Source organism: Geospiza fortis, unplaced genomic scaffold (genome assembly GCF_000277835.1).
Source record: "Geospiza fortis unplaced genomic scaffold, GeoFor_1.0 scaffold54, whole genome shotgun sequence".
NCBI classification, from domain to species: Eukaryota; Metazoa; Chordata; class Aves; order Passeriformes; family Thraupidae; genus Geospiza; species Geospiza fortis.
The window spans coordinates 7,344,241-7,366,473 of NW_005054301.1; the positions used below are offsets into that span (position 1 = coordinate 7,344,241).

At 36.5% G+C, this 22,233-nt stretch overlaps 1 protein-coding gene across 2 annotated transcripts in view; it reads right to left on the reverse strand.

Annotated features, from left to right (window-relative positions):
• MIPOL1 (mirror-image polydactyly 1) overlaps window positions 1-22,233 on the reverse strand; it is a 184,528-nt gene that overhangs the window by 156,386 nt on the left and 5,909 nt on the right. The window contains exon 1 of one of the 2 annotated variants that reach the window (XM_031064474.1): window positions 2,408-2,552. The exons of the other annotated variant lie outside the window; for it this stretch is intronic. The gene's annotated coding sequence lies outside the window, so the exon portion shown is untranslated. Of the gene's footprint in view, window positions 1-2,407; window positions 2,553-22,233 lie in introns of those variants that run through there. 2 annotated transcript variants of the gene reach the window in all.

A 22,233-nucleotide genomic window follows, 5' to 3' on the forward strand; every position in this document is an offset into this window, starting at 1 on the left:
TTCATATAGGAAGACATGAAGAAAATATGGTATTTAATAACCTCTGGAGTATTTTAAAACATGTCTTAGGGCCTTAATGTGTCTAGTAATATACTATTTAAAACCATAATTTTATCCCTCCACAATATACAGTCATTCTTCCTCGCCATTTACCCAGCTAATGAATGCCAGCAATTAGTAAAATGTAATCCCATTGCACAATCATTTTAATGCTTTTAGCACTCAGAAAAGTAAACACCAAATTAATACTGCTCAAGCCATATCAGATCCTAGCTGGAAGCAAGCAATTATAGTTCAGCTCCTCAGGTGTAATTAAATGATTGGAATGATTTAGTTCCATAAATGCAAGTTAATTCATAAGCAAGCAACAAATATACTGGGAGTAATTACAAGAAACATTGACAGTCTAAGCGGGGCATGTGCCTTTCTGTACCTGATATAGGAAAATGCTGCCCTCTCCTGGAAATAATAGACAATTGGCACAGGAAAAATTTATGACTGAAGTCAAGAGGCCCATTTTACAGACCTTGTCTTCACAGGTGAAAAAGGTTCTGTTAACTAATAGGAATTTTCTGGTTTAAAATTTTAATAGAGAAAATAAAAATGGTTGATATCAGATTAAGGTCACCTATGGATCAAAGTAAAAAGGAAAGATTTTTAGGGCTTCCTAGGGCGTGCCAATTAATTTCCTCATAATTAAAAAAAAAAAGTTAGGATACAGAACAACAAAATATTCCAGACACTAAGTACTTAAATTGGTTGCTCTGAACACAAATGCTGCAATAGGTAGCTGACTTGTGCATAACACTTACTTGTCCTTCAAGATGTACCTTTACAGAAGGTACCTTGAACATAAACTATTTTTAGAACCAAAACTATTGAACCATCATTATTCAGTGAGTGTTAAAAGTCAGCAATTCAAAAATGATCAGAAGTGGCCATTAAGGTTTTCACACAAGGAATAATCAGAAAAATTGAATACAATTACTATAAATCCTTACTTTCATTTGAAGACAATCTGCTAATAATCAATCTGTGTCATAATGAGAAGAAATTAAAGCTGGATATTAAAATAAAGTGTATTGGCAGACTGAGACAAAACTGAAAATACAAAATGAGACCATAACCCAAATGCTAGAGGTAATCTGAAATCTAATTTCCTTATTCACTATTTATTCATCCACCTTGTGCTAGTGTAAAACTACTAGGACACCATGAAAGAAAGTGAAAATAAAAAAGAAGATGTCCCTATCAGTTGAATATAAAATGCAACAGTCACATAAAATTAATAGTTAAGTAGAATAATGAAAGAACTCTAAGACCTAACTGTTTTGCCATCTACAGAAACAAGAAATGCTTCTAAATGCTGCATAGAGCAGCATGGAAGAAAAACCACACACTGTGGTCAGTATGTATCTGTTTTCCACACAGAGAAACTGTAGGAAAGCTGATTCGGAAGCATTTGCTCAATGTGAAAGCCTTAAAATTGTTCTTTACCAACAGCACTCTGGCATAAATACATTTATTTTTCCAAATCTTGGAAAGCACTCTGGCATAAATATATTTATTTTTCCAAATCTTGGTGTATTTCAAAGCAAACCCAAGCTGTACACAAATACCTTTGGTGTTACTTTACTTACCATGGAAAAGAAAAAAATTATTTTAAGAAGCCATATTATTAAAAGTTTAAAATGTAGTGCACATTTGCTTTGCCCTTTGATGTCACAGTCCTATTTTTCTATTCCAATCTTGTACACTGTAAGTTAATTGCTTTTGGAAACTACTTATTATTCATGTAAAAATTAATGTGCCAATGTGTTTAAATCCTTTTAAATGACCATTCATGCATCTTTCTTCTTTAAGTACCAATGAAATCTGTCAAAGATATCAATGCAAGATGGTCTTAGACAAAGTTCTAATATAGATTTTTTCTGCTAACATAAGATTTTCATTTTCGTCAACTTTACTTAAATTCCATTAATTTTTTAAGCTGCTTTTAATAAATTCACAAGTAAAAAAATTTAGGCTCCATAGTCTGTCATTTGTGTTCCAGCTGACTTTATGAATATTAATAACAGTGTTATCCTGATTAAATAGGCTTCATATAAAATCCCTGTGAATCCTATAGCTCAGACATCTCATTTTTCCAACTCTTTATGAATTTGGATTCAGACATTAAACTGGAAAAAACCTTAAAAAACAGATTCAATGGTACATTGGTGTACCCTTAAGCAAAAAATTAGCTGTTCTAATGATTCAAATAATTAAAATTGATAGAACCACATACTGAGATTTCAGGCTTTCTGTACACATGCAACATATTTTAACTCTAATGAAAACATCAACACTTCACAGACAAGGGATTAAGAATCTATTATAAAATAATAATACCTGTCCTAATGCTTACCTTAAACTAATAGATGATATAATCTTAAATCTTCATACATGGAGGGCTGATTTGGAGAAGTATTTTCCAAAGAGAAAGAAATTAGTGGATGCCTAATTACATAAGCATGCACATGAAATATATGAACATTCTAGTTTACCACAGGAGCCCAGTGAAAAACAGCATTAACTATTAAATGGTTCATACTTCAGGAAAACCAACCTTTTTCTTGAGAATATCAAATTGAAACACATAGGAAATACTAATATTATCCTAGGAGACTCATGCAGTCCCAGTTTCAAACTGTTAACTTCTTTCCATGCTTATATGTTTGAATTATTTACATCTACGACAGACAAAAATGGAAAATTAAGCTTACTGCACTGCCTTCACTTTTTTATATAGTGCTAACTGGAATGACTGTTCCCTCATCCATTCAGGAAAATATTCTGCAAAAACAACATTAAAATACTTTGCCTTTCAGTTCCTAGGAATATGAATGGATTTTAGGAGAAAAAAAAATCTAAACAAAATAACAGCTTATTCAAAAGTATGTCACACCAATCCTGGTTCTAATTATTCATCAACACAAGCACTTCAGATGAATTAAATAAAAACAAGTGGTATATAAAGGTAACAAATATCTGCAAGATAGAAAGCATACAGTGCTTTACTTGAGCAGTTCCAAATGGCTTTTATTACAGCTGTAGCAGAATTTCCTCTCTCTGCAGCAAAATCCCCAACCTCTTGAATGTCTGCAGAGTAACAGACACTCTACAAAGGAGCACCTCAAAGTAACTTCAACCCCACAAAGCACCACAGCAACACTAATGCCAATGCTTTCTCTACCTGGGCAGGACTGAGAAGTCCATCTTCTAAGCTGGAGTTTAGTTACTGAGGCCCTCCTCAGGAACAAAAAGACTGTTGGGACCATTCTATGTGGAGACCCAGTGACTGCAAACCCCCATTCCCTGGTCTTGCCTTGAGAGAATTTGAAGTCAATCACTGAATCATGGCCTTAGCTGCTGTGACAGGATGCAGACGTTTGCTGCTCTTGACCAAATTCGCCCATTCTTCACAAAAAATCCTCCAATTCTGGAAGAGTTTTTCCACACAGAGGGCTATCCCACCTGCCCCACCTCTGGTGGAACAAGAGACCAGTCCCCCTCTACTCCTTGGAACAGCACTAAGCCTGGTTTTGTCCCCCTTAGAGGTGCAGTTAACAGTTGCCACTGACAGTGCAGGGATGATGTACCATACAGTCTATGAAGAGGGAAACAGAGAATGAATTTTAGCATTTTTCCCATAAGAATAATTAGATTGGCAGAATCTTCTAAAATATCCTGAAACGTTTTGCCTCGGGGCACACTAAACTAAAAAACTAAGTTTGGAGGGTACTCTACATAAAAACCAGTTACCTTCTCAAAGCATTTCCCCAGGGAACAAACAGTCAGTTTTCTTAGCCCAGGTGGATGTCAAGTCTTGATTAAATAACACACTCCTCTAAAAAGAGTCCCATTTCTTTCCTATTTTAGGAAACTTTAAGGCGTATCAGAAATCTAAGGCAACTCAAAGTAAGTTAGAACTAGTTTTGGACAGGTATAAAAACCCTAGTCAAAGGATAACAGAGATAGCCAATTTAAGTATTTTTTACAAGTGGAATAGATGAGTATTATTAGATACTTAAGTATCTACTTAGGTAGATACTTAAAAGCTGTGAAATGAAACACACTTTGATTATAAAGATACTTACTTTATTGTATTGTATTCTATTACTTTTATATGCTTTTAAATACAAGCAGTTCATGCAAAATATTCTGTTTATTTTAAAAAGAATATAAAATATAGACAAGTGGATTAACCTTAGAAATCGATGAATGCAGCATGAGTATTATTTCAAATTTATAAACTCTCACATAGCTAAAAAGAATTCAAGATTTTGGTTAATATAAGTAACTTCATTATCTGGAAACTTGATAAAAACATTTCCCCAGAGGGCAGAGTGAAGCAGTTGTCCCTGACTTTTCTTCCTTGCTGATTCTTGACCCAAAAGGAGATAAGACATATGCAGTTGGTTTCAACTAACCTATATAAATAAAAAAGACATGAAGAAACAGGGGTCAGATAATTTTCTTCTGTTGCTGCAGCAGTTTCTTCATACCGTCACTACAAAATTTCCATCTGGTGCTTTTAATGATGGCATACTGTAAGCCAAAGAGCACTTATTGTCTTTGCCATGCTTTTGACAAAAGCACAAGAGGAGACATAAAAATGCACAAAACCAACCGGTTTATAATAGGTTTCACCTATTCCTAAATTAAACTTAGGTGGATAAAGGACAGGTACTTTCCTCTTTATTTTTTCTCCCTAACTTGAACTGTCTTCAAGGGTCAATTCTCTCTCTGTGGATCAGGAAATATTTATGTGCATATTAGCTCACCAACAGCACCCTATCTCTTCTGCCCTCTGATATATTCTCATTTTCACATTAACAATCTTCATCTGTATTTTATTTACTAAACAATTTTCAGCATGCTCTGTTGTCCTCTTCTCCAGTCTGTAGCTGTCCTGGGTCCTCCAATACTTTTCTTTTTCCTTAGTTTTGTCTTCTCTTTGACAATAGATGCCTTTTCCTTTCCCCCTGCCCACCATCTCTTTGAAATGCAAAGAAAACCATAGAGAATCTTGTCAAAGACTGTCTCCCTTTGTTTTGCAGCTTTTCTCATGTGACACTTTAACATTATTTTCATTCTGATAATGAAACTATGACATGCTTTGATCAGGTGAGAACGGCCAAATAATTTAGCCATCCTTCAGTTTTGTTGTAAACTCTTCACTGGCCTTAAAACTCAGTATTATATATTATATATTCTTATAGACAGACAGATCTCCATTTCTAAACATTTTATAACCAGATTGTAATTTCTGTAGCCTTTACAGATAGAAACAAATATGTGCATTTTAAACTAGCAGTTGTCTTATCTGGAGCCAAACTAATATTTTAGTAGAATCAGCACTACATAGTGGTAAGGGCTACCTGTGTAGTACACTCTGTTGACAGGATCCTAGTTAGCAGACAAAGGGAAGTCATTAACCCCCCCCTATTTGGCTCATGTGAAGTGCTGCATCCGGTTTGACCTGCTCATGGATATCCTGAGCTAAGTCCAGCAGGTGATTCAAGATGATTAGGGGTCTGCAGGACATGAGTTATGAGGAGTTTGCAAGAGTTTGATTAGTTTGTTTTAAGGAGGAAAGGCTAAACAGGGATTTTATTGGGTTTTAGCTGCCTTGTGAGCAAATAAAGAGAAGACACAGATCCTAAAGAGAGACAAGCTGTAACACAGAAAACTTAGAGTTACGAGTAAGAGAAAATTTTTCACAGATGGGAAGGTCACCGGAACTAGTTGCTTAGAAAGGTTACAGAATCTCTATAGCCGGATATGGGCAAAACTCATCTGGATATATCAACCCAATCTAACTTTGGAGATTGCCTCACTCTGAACTGGATCATATGCAATTCCTGCCTACCTATTTTGTTATTCTAAAGATTGCAACTAACCAAACCCATCAGAACTAGAATTCCTGTAACAGAAAAAATACTAGGTTGCTTTCTGCTTTACAGGGTAGGTCAGTAGAGCCCCTGACCAACCAACAACCAAACACTAGTGAGACACAACCAAGGACCACCCAGGTGGCAGACACACTAAATGCCAACAGAGAGGAAACAGTGCAACAGCAGTGTGTGTACAGCATTTTGAACCCTACTAGTCTTGAGCGGCCAATTTTCTTCAGTTTACTGCATGACTGGATGATTTGGCATTAGGCTAAATGTCAAATATTGGTTTGCACATCATCCTTCAGTAAACCAAAAGTGGATCACTGATACAGTTATTTTACCTGTCTGTCTGAAAGCCCTGACTGCTAGCCCCACAAAATCCATCCGTCCCCCAAACTTGTAAAAATGTCACTGTGGCTAAAAAGCTCCAAAGCTAATGATGGAAATTATTCAAGAAACATGAGTCTACAGTGCTTATGTTTGCAAAATTAATTGTACAGTATATTCAGTATATTGAAATTCCCAAATCCCCAAATCATAATTTCTTTTGTCACAGAACTAAGTTGCTAGCTCAGATTTTACCATAAAACCAAAAATAAAATCACAAAACATTATATGCACATGAAAATGTGAAGTAGTAACTCAGTGCCAAATTCAAAAACCACTAGTATAAGTTATTTCTGCATTAAGCAGAAATGACGTCTTTGCCAAAAACATTCCAATTGTTTGGCTGCCTTCACAGAAAGAAGTAAGACTGAATGGAGACTCAACGAAGAAAAGCAGCAGAGAAGCAGAGAAACTTGATTTATCCAGCCAACTCACATTTCTCAAGGTACCTTCAAATAGCACCATTTTTCCTGACAGTAAAAATAAAAAGCATAAAGGCAACAAACAGTGTGGATATTGGAGCCTGACCAAGAACTATCATGAACACTGAACATGCAGAGGCCTGTCAGAAATGTGCCAACCTTTCAAGATTCAGTCCTGTACATGGGGACTTAGAGGGGCCTGTTGGTTTCCTGCAGGGAAATACAGACCACCAGTTATGTATCTGTCAGGCTGTTTTAAACAGCACAAAAACACAGATGTGCCTCCACGGCTGTCATAAAGCAGCACATCCAGTGCACTGTTTCTACCCAAATAATGCAACTGCTCCAGTTCTATACCATGTGCTGCAGCTGAGGAAAGGAATCACATCACCTGAAACTTCACAAGCTAAAAAGCTCAGAGAAATAAAAAACACTGACTTCACATTAGCCCTATTTGTTCTTTACAAGGAAATTAACTATCCTTTTCTTAGATAACTACCTGAAAAGAAAGCTATCCTTCACTACAACCATGCTTGCTCAGCAGTAGAAGTATAGGAACACAGAGTGTTGCTCAGGAGTGAACACATACATTTTAACTCAACAACCATACATTCTTGCCCGAACTTCAGATTTTTTTTTGGTAAGATTTAACAACTAGATCCAGTACATAGTGCCTTCATTGACTATGAATAGCAACTTCACCCTTTGTAGGCAAGAAGTGGAAGTTACAGAGAAATGGCACACTTCAGGATATGTCCAAAGAAGAGCAACAAAGGGGGAAGGGTCTAGAGCACAAGTCTTATGAGGAACTGCTGAGGGAGCCGTGATGCTTAGCCTGGAGGAAAGGAGGCTGAGAGAAGACCTTACTGCTCTCTCCAGCTACCTGAAAGGAGGCTGTAGTGAGGCAGGGGTCTGTTTCTTCTTCCAAGTAACAAGCAATAGGTCAAGAGGAAATGGTCTCAGGTTACATGAGAGAAGGTGAAGATTGGATATTAGGGAAAATTTCCTCACAGAAAGGTTTAGCAAGATTTGGAACAGGCTGCTCAGGGAAGTGGTGGAGTCACCATCCCTGGATGTATTTAAAAGATGTGTAGATGTGGTACTAGGGAATATGGTCTAGTGGTGGTCTTGGCAGTTCTGCATTAATGGTTGGACTTGATGATCTTAAATGTCTTTTCCAACCTAAATTATCATACGCTTTTACATTTGCTACACTCCAACAACAACATTTCTGAGCATTTTCAGCACTTAGGCATTGACTCTGTGCTTTACAATATGCTTAACATGCATGATATATAGCATGCCTTATGTGCAGTTACTTATTTAGGTACGATTATTATGTCAGTGATTTTGGAAAATTAATCCAGATGCTTCCCTCAAATTTATTGCAATATCAAAGAAATCTGAAAAGGAGCACATTTCAAAATAACAAGCTACACATACAGAAATGATCTTGGACTACCAGAGAAGAACAAGATATTCTGAGGCGGGCCAAAACTCAGTGAGAACCAGAGATGCCTCAGTGAAATAAATTTGTTGAGAATGTCCAGAATTTAAATGTAAGCCAAAGACTGAAGAGGCTAAATCTGCAAACATTCAGCACCATAGCAGTTGCTCCACTGTTTCCTGATGTTGCACCAACAATGAAAGGTACAAGATTAAAAGGAGTCACCATGGACTGCAAATCAGTGCCAGACAGTTGAAAATCACAGAGAAACAAGCAAACAACAACAAAAAGAAAAAAAATAAAAGGAAAAAAAGAGGCATTAGCTGAAGTTAGATCATCAGTCACAAACCAGATATTTCTGACAGTGGATGAATTTCCCTACCAAACTTAAAGAAAGCAATGCAAAACATAATCACATACGAGGATATCAATCAAACTGCTGCTTTTTTTTAACATCGTATTTATCCTTTAACTCTTGTTTAGAAAAGATCCAAAACCTTCTCTCAGCTGATATGTACAAAAAAATAAGTCAACTTCACCCAGTAGGCAGGAAATTCCTGCTATGAAAAAAAAAATCTGTCTAAAATGTTAAAAGTTACGAAAAATGGAAAACTTAGTTACAAAAGGTCTTCAAAAGCAAGGTGCAGAACAATTTTAAACACAAGCAGAAATGTCAGAACACACATATGAAAACTCTGTCATTTCAGCCAATGAAATAGTCCAGTTTTTTTTTTTTAATTTAGTATTTGAATATACGGATCAGTCACATTCTTCAATCTTTTGATTATTTATAATGATATGCAACACACAGAATGAAGAAGCTGGACAAATATGTTTTTTAAAAAACTCAAATTTGTTAACTGGATTTTGAAGAAAGTTCCTTTTAAACCCTTAGTAAGCACATTATTCAGCCAAAACCATGAAAGTAATTTACAGTGGAGAAGCCCTAAACAATTCCTCTGAGAATATAAACTACAAAGAGTTTCATATAAGTTGTGGGTCACACAACTGAGAGAAAAACTTCTTAGGGGCTCTGAGTCTTAACATCAGATTCTCTCTACATAGACAAATGGAGAAAAAATCCTAGAAAAATTCAGGACCTAGGAGTATCTTGAAGTTTTCAGCAAAATTATTCTCTTTGGATTTTTTTTTCTTTTGAAAAAAGAAAAGAAAACCGATGGATATTTTATGCTTTCTTACAAGTTTATCCTATATTCCAATACCTTGCATTAATTATTCCTTGATTCATCAAGATACGTTCATGTTTTCATTGCCAAAATACTAGAGCTGAGACAGCAGCTGAATATTGGCCCCAGACCAGTTATTCCTGGGTGGAGCAAAGAAGTTCTAAATCCATTTACCAGATGAAGGAAGAAAAAGCCTTCCTTCATACTTCTGAAATCCAGGCTCATTTTGATGGCTACTTTCTCTTACACATAATTGTGCTGAATATTTTGAGGCTTCTTTGTCAGATGTTGTAGTTATTATGTAGTCCACTGTTTGGCATCACTATAAGATAAAAAGAAATCAAGACTTCAAAGCTGTAGAAGTGTAGATAAAATACAAGATTTTAAAAAAGGGAACATCTGGCCAACAGTTCAAATACTCAGAATAATTCTGAAGATATTCCTGGACATTGTGAAGTTGCAAGACTTGCAGGCTACACAGTTTTATCTCCCCTTTCATGCTGAAGGAACACCTGACAAAGTTAGGAATGTGCACTACTGGGGCATCTATGCCTAATCACAACATTAAGAAAACTCCTAAATAACTTCCTATTTCACAGTCCAACTGAGAGGAATGAAGAAAGTCTTCTGAAATATTTTCTGAAACTCATTATAAATGAAAGCAGTTTTTTTTAGTGTTGTGCTTTCGTAACTCCTTACTATCAAAGGCAAATCTTAACACGTCCAGACTTAAATGTAAAGAAAAAAAGGAAAAGCATAATTTTCTGGTACAAGTTATGACCCTTTGACACTGCTTTCAATGGTCTTCAACTTCTTTTAATTCAGACTTTAAAGCCACAATATCTAATCAGTTCATATCTCTGCTTATCCAAAGAAGGTATTCCACTGTCCTCAGTTTTTCAGCTGGACCGTACATCTGTTGAGCAGTCAGGTTTGGAAAAGGAGGTGTTGTGAAAAGGTTGCTGTTTTTGCAATAACTTGCTGTCTGCCTGAAAAGAGTTAAGTGAATTCAATTTAATTTACTCACCACACTGAACTTTATGGAGGTGTAAGATTATTTTTGGTTTTTTATCAAGGCTACTATATATAAACTAAACCTAAGGAAAAGGTAGTTCAGTATTTATAAGGTTTTCCACAGTGCTTTCAGGACAGATTGAAAAAACACACCTATACTCAGACATCCATTAATAGTCACCTTCCTAAAATCCTGTTCCTCAAAACATTTGAGAAGTCCAGAGACCTCATGCTCTGGGGTCATGCTCTGATCACATTTTTCTTTAATCAGATGAGCTAAAGGTTTTTTTCAAAACATTTTTGATAACATCTGATATTTTTTATGAACTTCTTTATAACTGGAGTTTAACATTAATCTGAATGAATTTCTATAGCATGTGGAACAAATTTTTTCTTTTATTTACAGTATAATTCCTGTATTACTAAACAGTGACACTTTCACATATAGTTATATTCTACAGGATTACAGTTTAAAAAAATCCATCACTGGTTTTTATTACATGTGGGATTTTTAAGAGCTGAAGATGTACAGATAATTCTTAATTTCCCCAACCTCCCTAATGATCTGAATGCCTGTATTATTGGAAAGAAAGTGTCATATGTTACGCTAAAGGGATTCTCAATAAAGTACCTAGTTTGATTTTGGTTTTTTGGTTGTTGCTAACTTTTAAGGTAAATTTGGATACAACTGGAGGGGAACCTCACTATGAAAGCACCCTATGCTATTTTTAGCAAGTTTTCTCTCTAGTGCAAGACAGTGAATGTTTGCCAAAAGAATTGTACATCCAGGAGGGTTTTTGAAATATGAAAGATACTTTTAAACTATGAAGAGAATTATAATTTTTGCCTAATATTTAGTAACCTTCAGATACTGTAATTCCACTTCAGATCCTGGAAAAACATTCCGGAGACAAATATTAGTCCACCACTGGATAGTGAAGAGGAGGAACAAAATTACATTTCAAGGGGAAACTGTTTTAATTAGAGTTACCTTGTACACCTGCACAGCAGTCACCTTCAGTACATTGTGCGAAGTGTTACACCCCACAACTCTGTTTATTCTTGCTACCATCAAATTCTAAGTCCATAAAGCAAGAAGCTCAAGATTGCGCCCAGGCATATTTAGATCACCCTCCATTTATGCTGCTGTAGTGCAGAAAACTAACTTAAACACCCTTAACTGGTTGACTGTACATGCCACAATAACAGTCTTTGGAAACACCCGGGGCACCCTAATCCATAACTTTCATGACAAAGGAATTCTTCATGGATGCTTCATTCTTTTATATTTCAGGATACATGAACCAACAGGTGGACAGGGTCCATTACTGCCCTTTCATAATTGCATTGAATTAGGAATGTTCTCACTATGATTCTGAAAGAAATCCAATTGTATCAAAAAAGAAAGGTGAATCTACTCTCACAGGTAGCTGTACTTCTGTACAGCTATTTCTGTATCTGTACTTCTGCAGTCTAATCAATTTTCAGCATTTGGAAAGACTGCCTGATTACATGGAAGAAGACCTCAGTGCTCTCTTCACCAGCCCAGCAGATAAAAGCTGCCTGTGCAGAAGCTTACCAAGCACTATACCAGAACTCCATAGTTGTTAAACCACTCAGCATGCAAAACCATTTACCCTGAATCCTACCTGAGAAATCAAAGACCAGATTCTGACCCTGCAGCACTGGCTCTTCCTTGGCTGAAGCAGAACAAGCTACAAACTTATAAAAAACTTACAATTCTGGAAGAAAACAAAAGACCATTTGTAATGCCAGCACTTACCTGGAAGAGCTGCTCGGTGACACCAGTTCCTCACCCTATAGATGCAGAGTCACTGCTCATTGCCACAACTCTCTGATGTAATCTAACTGTGTAACAGTGTTTAACAGACTGAGTAACAAATTCCTGACCTCAGTGACACTGGTACTTTGACAGAAGCCCAAAAAGCTGGACTCTCTAAAAAGCAACAAGTGCAGAACTCTTTGCTGCAAATAAAGTCAGCTGATAAAGTCATGTTTTGGAAGCCACTACTTGTGAAAAACATCCAGCTTGATGAAATACTCATCAGGTCGAGTAACACTTTTTTGTGAAGCGGATGCCATGTCAAGGACTCTTTTACTGTCATAGGACTCAAAAGCTTCAATACACTACACATGAAAAACTCATCACTGAACACTACAACTTATTTATTAAATGTGTGTGGTGAGGTGAATGGCAGCCATTTCAGTTCACATGTTCCAAATTCCGACTTGAAATTCAGTTACTGAGAGGGTGTCTTCTTCTTTAGCTCAGGCTGACCCAGCTGAGGTACCTGACACACTTCTGTGAGAACCAAGAATCCATTTTATTGCCCTTTCCAGTCTGAAAAATAGTTAAATTTCCTTCTCTTGAAGACATACCAGAGATTTGATTCCGGAAAAAATAAGCCTTCCTAATAGGAAGTAATTTACTACAGAAATGTACTCTTAAATCATAGGCTCCACCATCTACGTGACATTTGGATCCATCAACTACATCTCCAGCACATGCAAAGACCCTTTGAACAGGGCCAATCTAATTTCACAGCGTTACAGTGACAACAGATCCAGTCTCACTCACAAACCTCAAGTAAGTTTTGCATTAATCTCTACTTAGTAGAGGTATGTGAATTCGGCTACAGATAATATATGGGAGGATGCTGAGAGCATTGCTACCTATTCACTCCTTTGAAAACCCAAAACTACTCTAAGATCTAACATAATAATGCAAATAAAGAATGTGTAGTAGGAAAGATGGTGTCTATCAGTTTCATTTTATTCACTTCGTTATTTTCTGCAGTAGCAATGTGTTTTGCAAGTGAAGGAGTTTCCTTTTACTGACCTTGGCACTCATCAGGACCATACTGTGATTTATATCGAGAATTCTAGGCCTTTATCTGATCTTATAAATAAATGTAAAATACATAAAACAATTATCCTAGTGTAAAATTGAATTTTATCTCTCTGTAATCAGCTTTTGTCTATGATACATATTTCTATGTTTGAATACAATTCAAAATTCATAATAGGTATAATTTATTTTCTGACTTTTCATTATCTTGACATTTTAACAATCTTTTTTTTATATACTCAGGCTTTAGTTTTATCTAGGGCTTCAACCCCACAGTTCCTTTTTAGACATGTACAATGTGTCTTTCAGAATATCCATTCAAGGAGTAAGCCTGCTAAAAGAACACACTGGCCATTTAACAGACCAAGAAAAAATATTAAAAAGAGCAGTGCTTTATAACAAGGAAAAACACCAGATTGAGAGAAAATTTAGCACTGCACGTAAATGACATGAAAAAACACATATTAGAAGAAATCACAAGTTACATTGAAGAATTAGAAGTAAAAAGTAGAGTTCTGAAATTGGTGATTCTGGAAAATTATTAACATACAGCTTAGATATAATTTTTTAATAGCTAAAAGAGACAACCAAGGAAATCTTCCTATTAAAGGGCAGTCACAACTTTATATTGAATGCCATAGCATTAGCAATTTAATATAGAGATTAGTCTTATCTGGACATGAGGCTTTCAGTACTTTACAAGTAATTTTTTGGCTTTAAATATAAGTTATACATATCCACCAATCTAATAGTTTACTTTCTTTTCTTAATTCAATTAATTAACTTCAACTAACTATCCTCAGTGTTTTACTATCTCAGATATACACACGTTGACTTCAAGAAAGTACATCTCAAGTCAAGCTCTCACCACCATGTAAGGCTTAAGTAGACTTCATAAGCAAGTGCTGCAGTTTACACAGAAGATTTCATTTAAATCAAAAAGTTCAGAATTAGAGATGGTCAGACAGGAAATGAAAAAAAAAAAAGACACAGACATATACAGTACAGCATGAGAGAATATCCTGGAAGGATTGTAATGAGTAAATACAAAGAATGCCATGACTATATGGGCTGACAGCAGAAGTGTCACTTTCCATGCAGGGCAAGAAGTCCACAGCCACTCTGCACAAAGCCAGACTGGCCACACCACAGCTGTCAGTGCTGCAGCAGCAGGATTCCTTCACGTCTGCAGCAAAGGAAGCTGCTCACTGGGCCTTTGTGATTAGAGGAGGAATGTGATAACCACGGTGGTCTAGACTGCTACAAGTAAAAACAATCTGCCTCAAAATGAGTGGTCCTTGGTCTGAAGTGGCTGTGGTCAGGATGAGGCATGTTTAGGAGGCAGTCCCTCGAATACCTTGTGATAAACACATGTGGAGAAAATAACACGAAAGAACAGTGTAGCTAACTGAATAAAAGGTTAAAGAAAATAAACAGTATTTTTGCAGCTTAGCATTTATTTGTGAACTGCTGGTGCAACTCTATGCTTGACAGAAAAGCTATGAAGCTTTTGGTAGCTTGACAAGACAATCTACAAGCTTGAATGAAATGTTCAGCTTAAGGAATTAGAATAAATCTGATGACTGATGTGCTACTGAACGTGACAGACTGTCATCTGTTTTAAACAGGATCTCTGTAGGATGTACTGAAAGCAAGATTTTCCCATTACCTTAAACATACTAAGACTTTTCCCAATGAATTCTGGCTAATCTATTAAGACAAAAGATCTCCTCAAACTCTTGGCATTTCAGCAAAATAATGAAATAGCCATTTGGTTTACTTGCATAATTAATTCATGCTGACACTGTACTTCTGTGATTACTTTACAACCAGTCACAAATGTATACAATAAAAAAAAATTCTAAATTCCTGAATTAACTATAAAATTATAAAATATGCACAATAAGAGATTAAAGCAGCTTATCTAAACACTATTTGTACACAGACTTTCACATGTAGAAATATCAAATTGTTCATCTGTTATCAAAGTGGATTTCATACAAAAATAGGTACAGGCATTCCTTAATAGCTTTTAAAAATCAAGAAAAAAATACCAAAAAACCTACAGTCAAATGGTATTATAACACATAGCTAGTGACATATTAAAAAAACCCCCAAACTTTAGTTTTAATTTGGCCTAAAATCCTAAAAAATTTTAAACCATTAATTTAATGATATAGAGAGACACACATATAAACAATTAAAATAACAAAAATCCTTGGAATGGAATTTATGCTATTTTAAAAACCACATAAGCAAAAAACCTTCGGCAAGATGTAGGCTGAAACAGGAATATCCTTCCTGTCATAAAAAAAGTTCAAGGACCTCAGTCAAAACAGTTTTGCTTATAAGACTGCAGCTACATTTCCCTTTGTCCCCCATTTGCACACAGAAACCACTCAGACCTCAGAAGACCAAGAGATGTTTTCCAAACAGCTGTTTTACATCAATACAGAAGATCACAAGCCTCTGCACAAGCTAATGTTTTGTACTGTGTTTGGCAGGAGTCCTTTACATGTCTCAGTTACCATAATCTCCTTCTCCACATAACGTAACCTGTTAACAAAAACCACTGTGACAGGGATAAAATGTCATGCTAGAGGCAACTATCAGTAGGTCTTTGAGGTCTATGACTCTATACAGTCAGCAGAAAAATGTATTATGCTTATATCAGAATTACAAATTAATCTGTTTCAGTTACCACCTGTGATCTTTTGGATTGAGAGAGAACCAGAGCCTAGAAGCTCTGATTCCTCCCAAAGCTTTTAACAATTGCTAGCTCTACATTTCTATCATCTTCCCTGGGTCAAAACATCAGTCCTCACTACAGCCTTTGCTATTCAACATGTGCTGTACTTCCCTGCTGAATGCTTCAGGCAGTATACAAAGTCTCTCAAAGGACTCAGGTGCTGATACATAAGGAATGCTGAACACACAGAGGTGGTCTCCACTTTCTTCAGAGCAACTGCCAAATCCAACTGATGCATCAAGCACAGAAAAACACTGGTTATCAGTCACCTTTTCATGATGCTCTCCATACACTGGCAGGTGCAAGACTTGGTGTTTCTGTATTTTGATTTTTAAAAACATTTAAAGGCCAAGTTTAATGAAGGCTTGTCTTATTTCCCTCACCTTTCAATGACCAGTATATCTACTCTGTTGATTTTACCACTCATTTTATGCATCATATGAGATTATTAAGCTCTTCTTTTGCTTCTAAGGGCAAACATTCATTGGAATGCAATTTTCTGAACATTTTGTCTTTTCAGCTCTACCCCTTATTTCACTGAAAGCTTTACTGTCAAACTTCTGAAAAAAACTCCCTCCTCTGCAAAGAAAACATTCTTTTAACAAGAACATGAGCTGAACTTTGTAATCATGCCCTTGAGAGGCAGAGAAAGCTTATTTTCATAAACACTCAAGTAAAATACTTATACTCTGCTACAGCTTCCTATTTGTGCTAATATCACTGCCTCTGGTACTAACTAAATCAAAAGTCAAGGAATACAAAAACATGATGGCTCAAAACAAAAGGGCATGATCATCCTTGAACAAAACAATGGTGGCTTAGGACACCACTAATGCCAAATACATATGTTGCAACTCTATTCATATGTGAGAAGTCACAGCTGCATAGAAGTAAAATTTCTTCTAAATTATTACTAGAATTTTAAAAATTGAGGCTTGCTTAAGTAAATTGTATTTATATAAATTTAGAAATTCCTCCTTTACAAATTTAAGCTGTATATTCATCTGTCTATCATCAATGCTGCTACAAATTCGCTTTGCATAACACATTCTAGAAAAGAGTATTTTTACTATTGAAAAGATATGTTACTACTTATACTGGTTCTGGTTTGGATGTTATTAACTTCCTTTGTAACTGCACACATGGTACTTTGTTGTTTTGGGGTTATGGCTAACACAGCGCTGATAACACACCAGTACTCTGAATATTGCCTACACTGCTTCCACAGCATCAAGGCTTTTGTTTCGCACCAACTCTGTGCCTCCAGAGAGTAGCCTGGCCATGGGCAAGAAGTTGTGAGGGGACAGAGCTGCTCCAAACCAGCCAAAGGGATATTCCGCACCATATAATGTCATGCTTGGCAATGGAAACTGGGAAAAGCAAAGAAAGGGGTTATACAGCTTTTCCTCCAAAGCAGCAGCTCTCTGAGACTGGCTGGACCATGGTGTTCTGCAGGTGAGAGGTGGCGAGAGACTCCATTTGCACTAATTTTTGTTGGTTTTAGTTTTGGTTGGTTGGTTTGTTCTTTCTTCTTTTTCCTTTGCTTATTAAACTGCCACTGTCTTAGAACATGAATTTTCTTCCACTCTCCTTATTTTCCTCCTCAGCTTGCTGGGGAGCGCAGGAAGCGAGCAGCTGTGCTGGTGTCTACCCCACACATGACTGTTTATTTTTTCCCTTCAAAGCATAAGGATGTTTATAGCTGTGATTTGTGTCTGATTTTTAAAAAATGCATTGAAACAATAACAAATTGGAATACTGTCTAGAGCTTCCTCTCCGGACTGCAACAAATAATTGGGTTTGAATGACAGAAGTGCTGTAATACTTTGCTACCACGAACCTAGTGTAGTTTGGGTTGGAAGGGATCTTGAAGATCACCTATTCCAACCCCCTGCCATGGCCAGGGAAACCTACCACTAGATCAGGTTGCTCAAAGCCCCATCCAACTATGTGCCATGTGAAAGAAAATCCGTAACTTCATTTTTGCAAATCATAAGCAAAAGCAACTACTAACCATTAAAACAAATAAAGCAAACAAAATGATACAATTCCAGCAGAATTCTAACTGAACAATTTATTTTTGAAAAATCCTTTCACAATCTCACTTCTATGTCCATTCTCTAACATCTGAATTCCAGTTTAACACACATAATGAACAGCAGGTAGAAACACATTTCCAAAGATTATTTCAGATTGCAACTTAGCCCAGTATTCATATAGTCATCAGACAAATCTCCAGGCTTTAAGAATGACTTAATTTTTCTTTTGAGATTTAAGGTACAGTACAGGAGTGTTACTGTGCAGAAATATTAGTCAGAGAAAAAACACCAGGGACCCACACCCTCCCCATTGTTTTGAAATGTAAACATTAAGACACATGGAATTTCAAATAAAAAATGCAGGGCATATATTATAGAAATGGCATACCTGTTACAATCACAGAATACTACTAATCTCTCAGATATTTCAAGCATAGAATTATTGGAACAAACCCAGTAAAAACCCCCACAAAACCAATTTATGTTATTATTATCCCTCAAAAATTTTCCTCCTCTCTCCCTTTAAAATTAAGAACTACATTTCAAACTTTCAAATAAAATGAGCTTCTTGCTGTTTAAGAACTTTCTCACACTAGAATAACTTGGCTATATACAAAACTGCATCAGGTAAACCGATTTCTAAATAAAGTTACAAAAAACTTGACACTTTTCACAGTTCTACAAGTGGCTGACACAAATGTCAACAAACCCAGTCCACGGTATCATTTAGTTTAGCCACATAACACAGCTCTGGGCTGTGGGTGTGGACACACAGAGTGCAAAAGAGGCAATATGAAAGATTAGCTACTGCTGATTTTGGATTTCTGAACTGCTGTATTCAATAATTTTCTATACTCAAAAACATGCTTTTTAAAAAATCAGCAGTTAGCATATATGAATAATAAAATTACGAAACAAAATCCCAAAACTTGTGTTTTAATCTGCTTTGTAAGTTTCTTAAGAGCTTCCCATAGGTCCTGTTTTTGATGGTTTCAACAAAGATTTGCCTAAGGACATGCAGTTGGCTCAGAAGTTAACAGAAAAACGTGGCAAGCCACATGGGCTCTCGTCCTTGAAGCACTCAGGAACAGATCAGGGCATTTCACCCGATCGCCTGCCCATCATGAACGCCACAAAGCTGTCCCTAAGCATCTGAGCACACAGTCACTGCCTTGACTCACACAGCTAACGGTAGACATTTAATTTTAAACCCATATCCATTTCTATGAATAAAACATATCACAGATACATGCGCAAGAAGGCGCTCCCGCCTGGCGCTCAGGTCAGAGGCTGCAGGTTCGCTCACCAGCCTGCTCAAAGCTGGCTGCTGGCACAGGGCTCCATCTACTGGCGTGCGATCCTACACACCTATGGGAGGAGCTGGTGGGGGGAAAATGAATCAAAATCTCAACAGCTACTTCACGTCTCTGTTTGCTAATGAGATATTCAGAAGACTTAATGTGAGACTATTCGGAAAACAACACTGTTTCAGAAGAAAACAATCAACAAACTACATTCACTCCCATGCTAGGCTGAAACTGTTGTACATGTATGAAATCTTTTGTTATCCTTTAATATTGTAAAATATGTCTCAAAAACTGCTATAAAGAAGCACCATTTTTCTACAAGATGTAGCATATGACTACACACTCCCAATCCAGATGTGAAGCTTTATTGTTCCTTCTTAATGCAAGCAAATAAGCAAACACAGGTAACTCTCAAAAACTACTGAAAACTGTATCACAATTTAAGGTATTAGAGGTGGTCTTTTCCATTAAAAAAGGAAACTCCTCAAACACGCAAAAACAAAGTTTCAGAAGGCAACTGCTGTCCCTATTCAAGGATACTTCTGCACAGCGGGAGCTGAAGCTATATTATCCCTAACTTTAAAGATTAATTTGACTACTGCTGTCACATGCAGCATTTCTCAAATTGAGCCATTAAAACCTTGCCTTAAAAACCCCACCGTGCCTTCAATTCATGTCTGGAGTGCAAAAGAGCAGTCTCTTTCCCACCCCAAGGCCCTTTGTGCCCATCAGCCAAGGCTATTGAGCTCTGACTGCAGAAGAGCAGAAAGGAGAAGCAGTGCTATGCCTTCTGCGCAGCACTTCAGCAGGCACCTAAGCTTGCCAAAGGCCAAGAGCTGGCTGAGCAGCCAGCCCAATTCTGGTCTCCAAGGCATGTCTAGCAAGATCAGCAGCTAACTTAGAACCTGGTGCAAGCAAAGAGACAGTGCAGGAAATGGACAGTGAGTTCCACCACTCCACCCCACTTTTTTTCTTTAAAACATCCTGCCTCACACTCAACATCACGTTGAAGGCAGCTGAGCAGGGTAAGGGAATCCTTGAAATACCCACATCCCTTACACAGTACCCAAACACAGGAAAAGATGGGACTAAATTAGCCTGGAACACCTGAAAACAACCAACAGGTGGTCACAGCAAGAAGGCAGGAATGGAGCACAGAGCAGTATAACTGAGGCTCTATGTATTATCCTATAAGACAAGAAGAATTGGCGAACAAGGGCATCAGGGAATTCACACAGCTCCTCCTGTGGCTCAGCTTTTCCAACATAGCTTGTTCCCCATAAATGACAATTGAAGAGACTAATGGAAAAGAAAATCTCCTGCAATGAACTTTACATAGCACCACAAAATGATAACAGAATGCTTTTTTCTTTGTTTTAAATTTTATCTTGAAGGGAAAGCAAATTTTAAAGCTTGAAAGTGGCTTTTCCACTTGCTAAATTTAAATTTTAATCAAAATGCACTTTAAAATAAAACTGAGCAGAACTATGGGTTTGCTGATGTCTCTTTAAGGAACAATGACATCAATGCAGGCTACACTTGAGAAGGATATAGGTGTGGAACTACATCCTTTTTCATCATACAGTCAGGTGCAAAGGCAAAAGTTAAACTTCAAGATTCCTGTGGTTTAATAAAAATAAATACCATTACAAACAGATCCAGGAACATAGACGCATTAAATACTGTTTGTTTTTCTTCAGATATAGATCATGGAATGGAGATACTTAACTACTTCAAGACTAATTTTTATTTCATTTTAATCTACTTACAGTCAGCAATCTCCCGGTATCATGACAACTAGCAGAAGCAAAGAAAAAAAAAAAGAAAAAAGAAAAAAGTGGCAAAAAGTGAACAAGTGCCTGTGAAAACAGTTCTGAATTGGTATCTAAGTATTTGATTTGCCTGCTTTGATTACACTAAGCAACTGAATGTCTATCATAGTTCCTGTATCACTCACCTAGTAATATTTGTAAAAAAGAAAATAAAAATAAGAACACATTTCTGTAGCTCTACAAGAAAAGCTACAAAAATTTCAATAAATCTTAAAATTGTGGTGGTTGTTTCACAGTGCCAATTTCCTCATTACAAAAAAGGTACCAAGCAGCAAACTGATCACACAGAGCTTATGTCAAATCTCAGACAAGGAAAACCACATCCTAATACTCTGCCATAAGAGCAAATGGAAAAACTGCCTGTGAACACATAAGAGGCACACTACAGAAATACATGATGAACAACACTGCTTTGTTTCTCATGCTTGTATCCAAAAATTTACATAGCCAATTTAACACATTCCCACCCCCTAATCACTTAATGCCTAAAATTCCTATAGAACCTGAAATTTTGTTTACTTGAATACGAATCACGAAGAACACACTGAGAAGCAGCATCTTAAAGCAAGTCCAACTGCAGATCACAGAAATTTTAAGTTAAGAACACTATTTAAGGAAAGTAAGTTGTGACTTTCTAAAGGTAATACTAATAACTTTATTGAACTATTCTATGGATACTAATGATTTTATTATATCGATATCACTAATGGTGGGATGGGATAATTTAGGCAACTACAACAAGCATAAATTACAATATCCAACACAACGGTGCATTAGATATGTATCTTCCCATTCTGCCATATAATCTCTCTCAAACAGCACTAACTTTCAAAAAGAAGTATATAAATATATATCATACCATTACTGAGAGAAATAAATGCTTAAAAAAAAGAATACACTCATTTTTGCATAACTTCTTTCAACAGCTTCAGAGATACCACTGGAACGTCTTAGCTTTTCTAATTATGCTCAGTCAGTGTTCTCAGATCTCTTAACTGCACTCAGCTGCAAGCTGAGATACTATTTTTCTTGGTAACT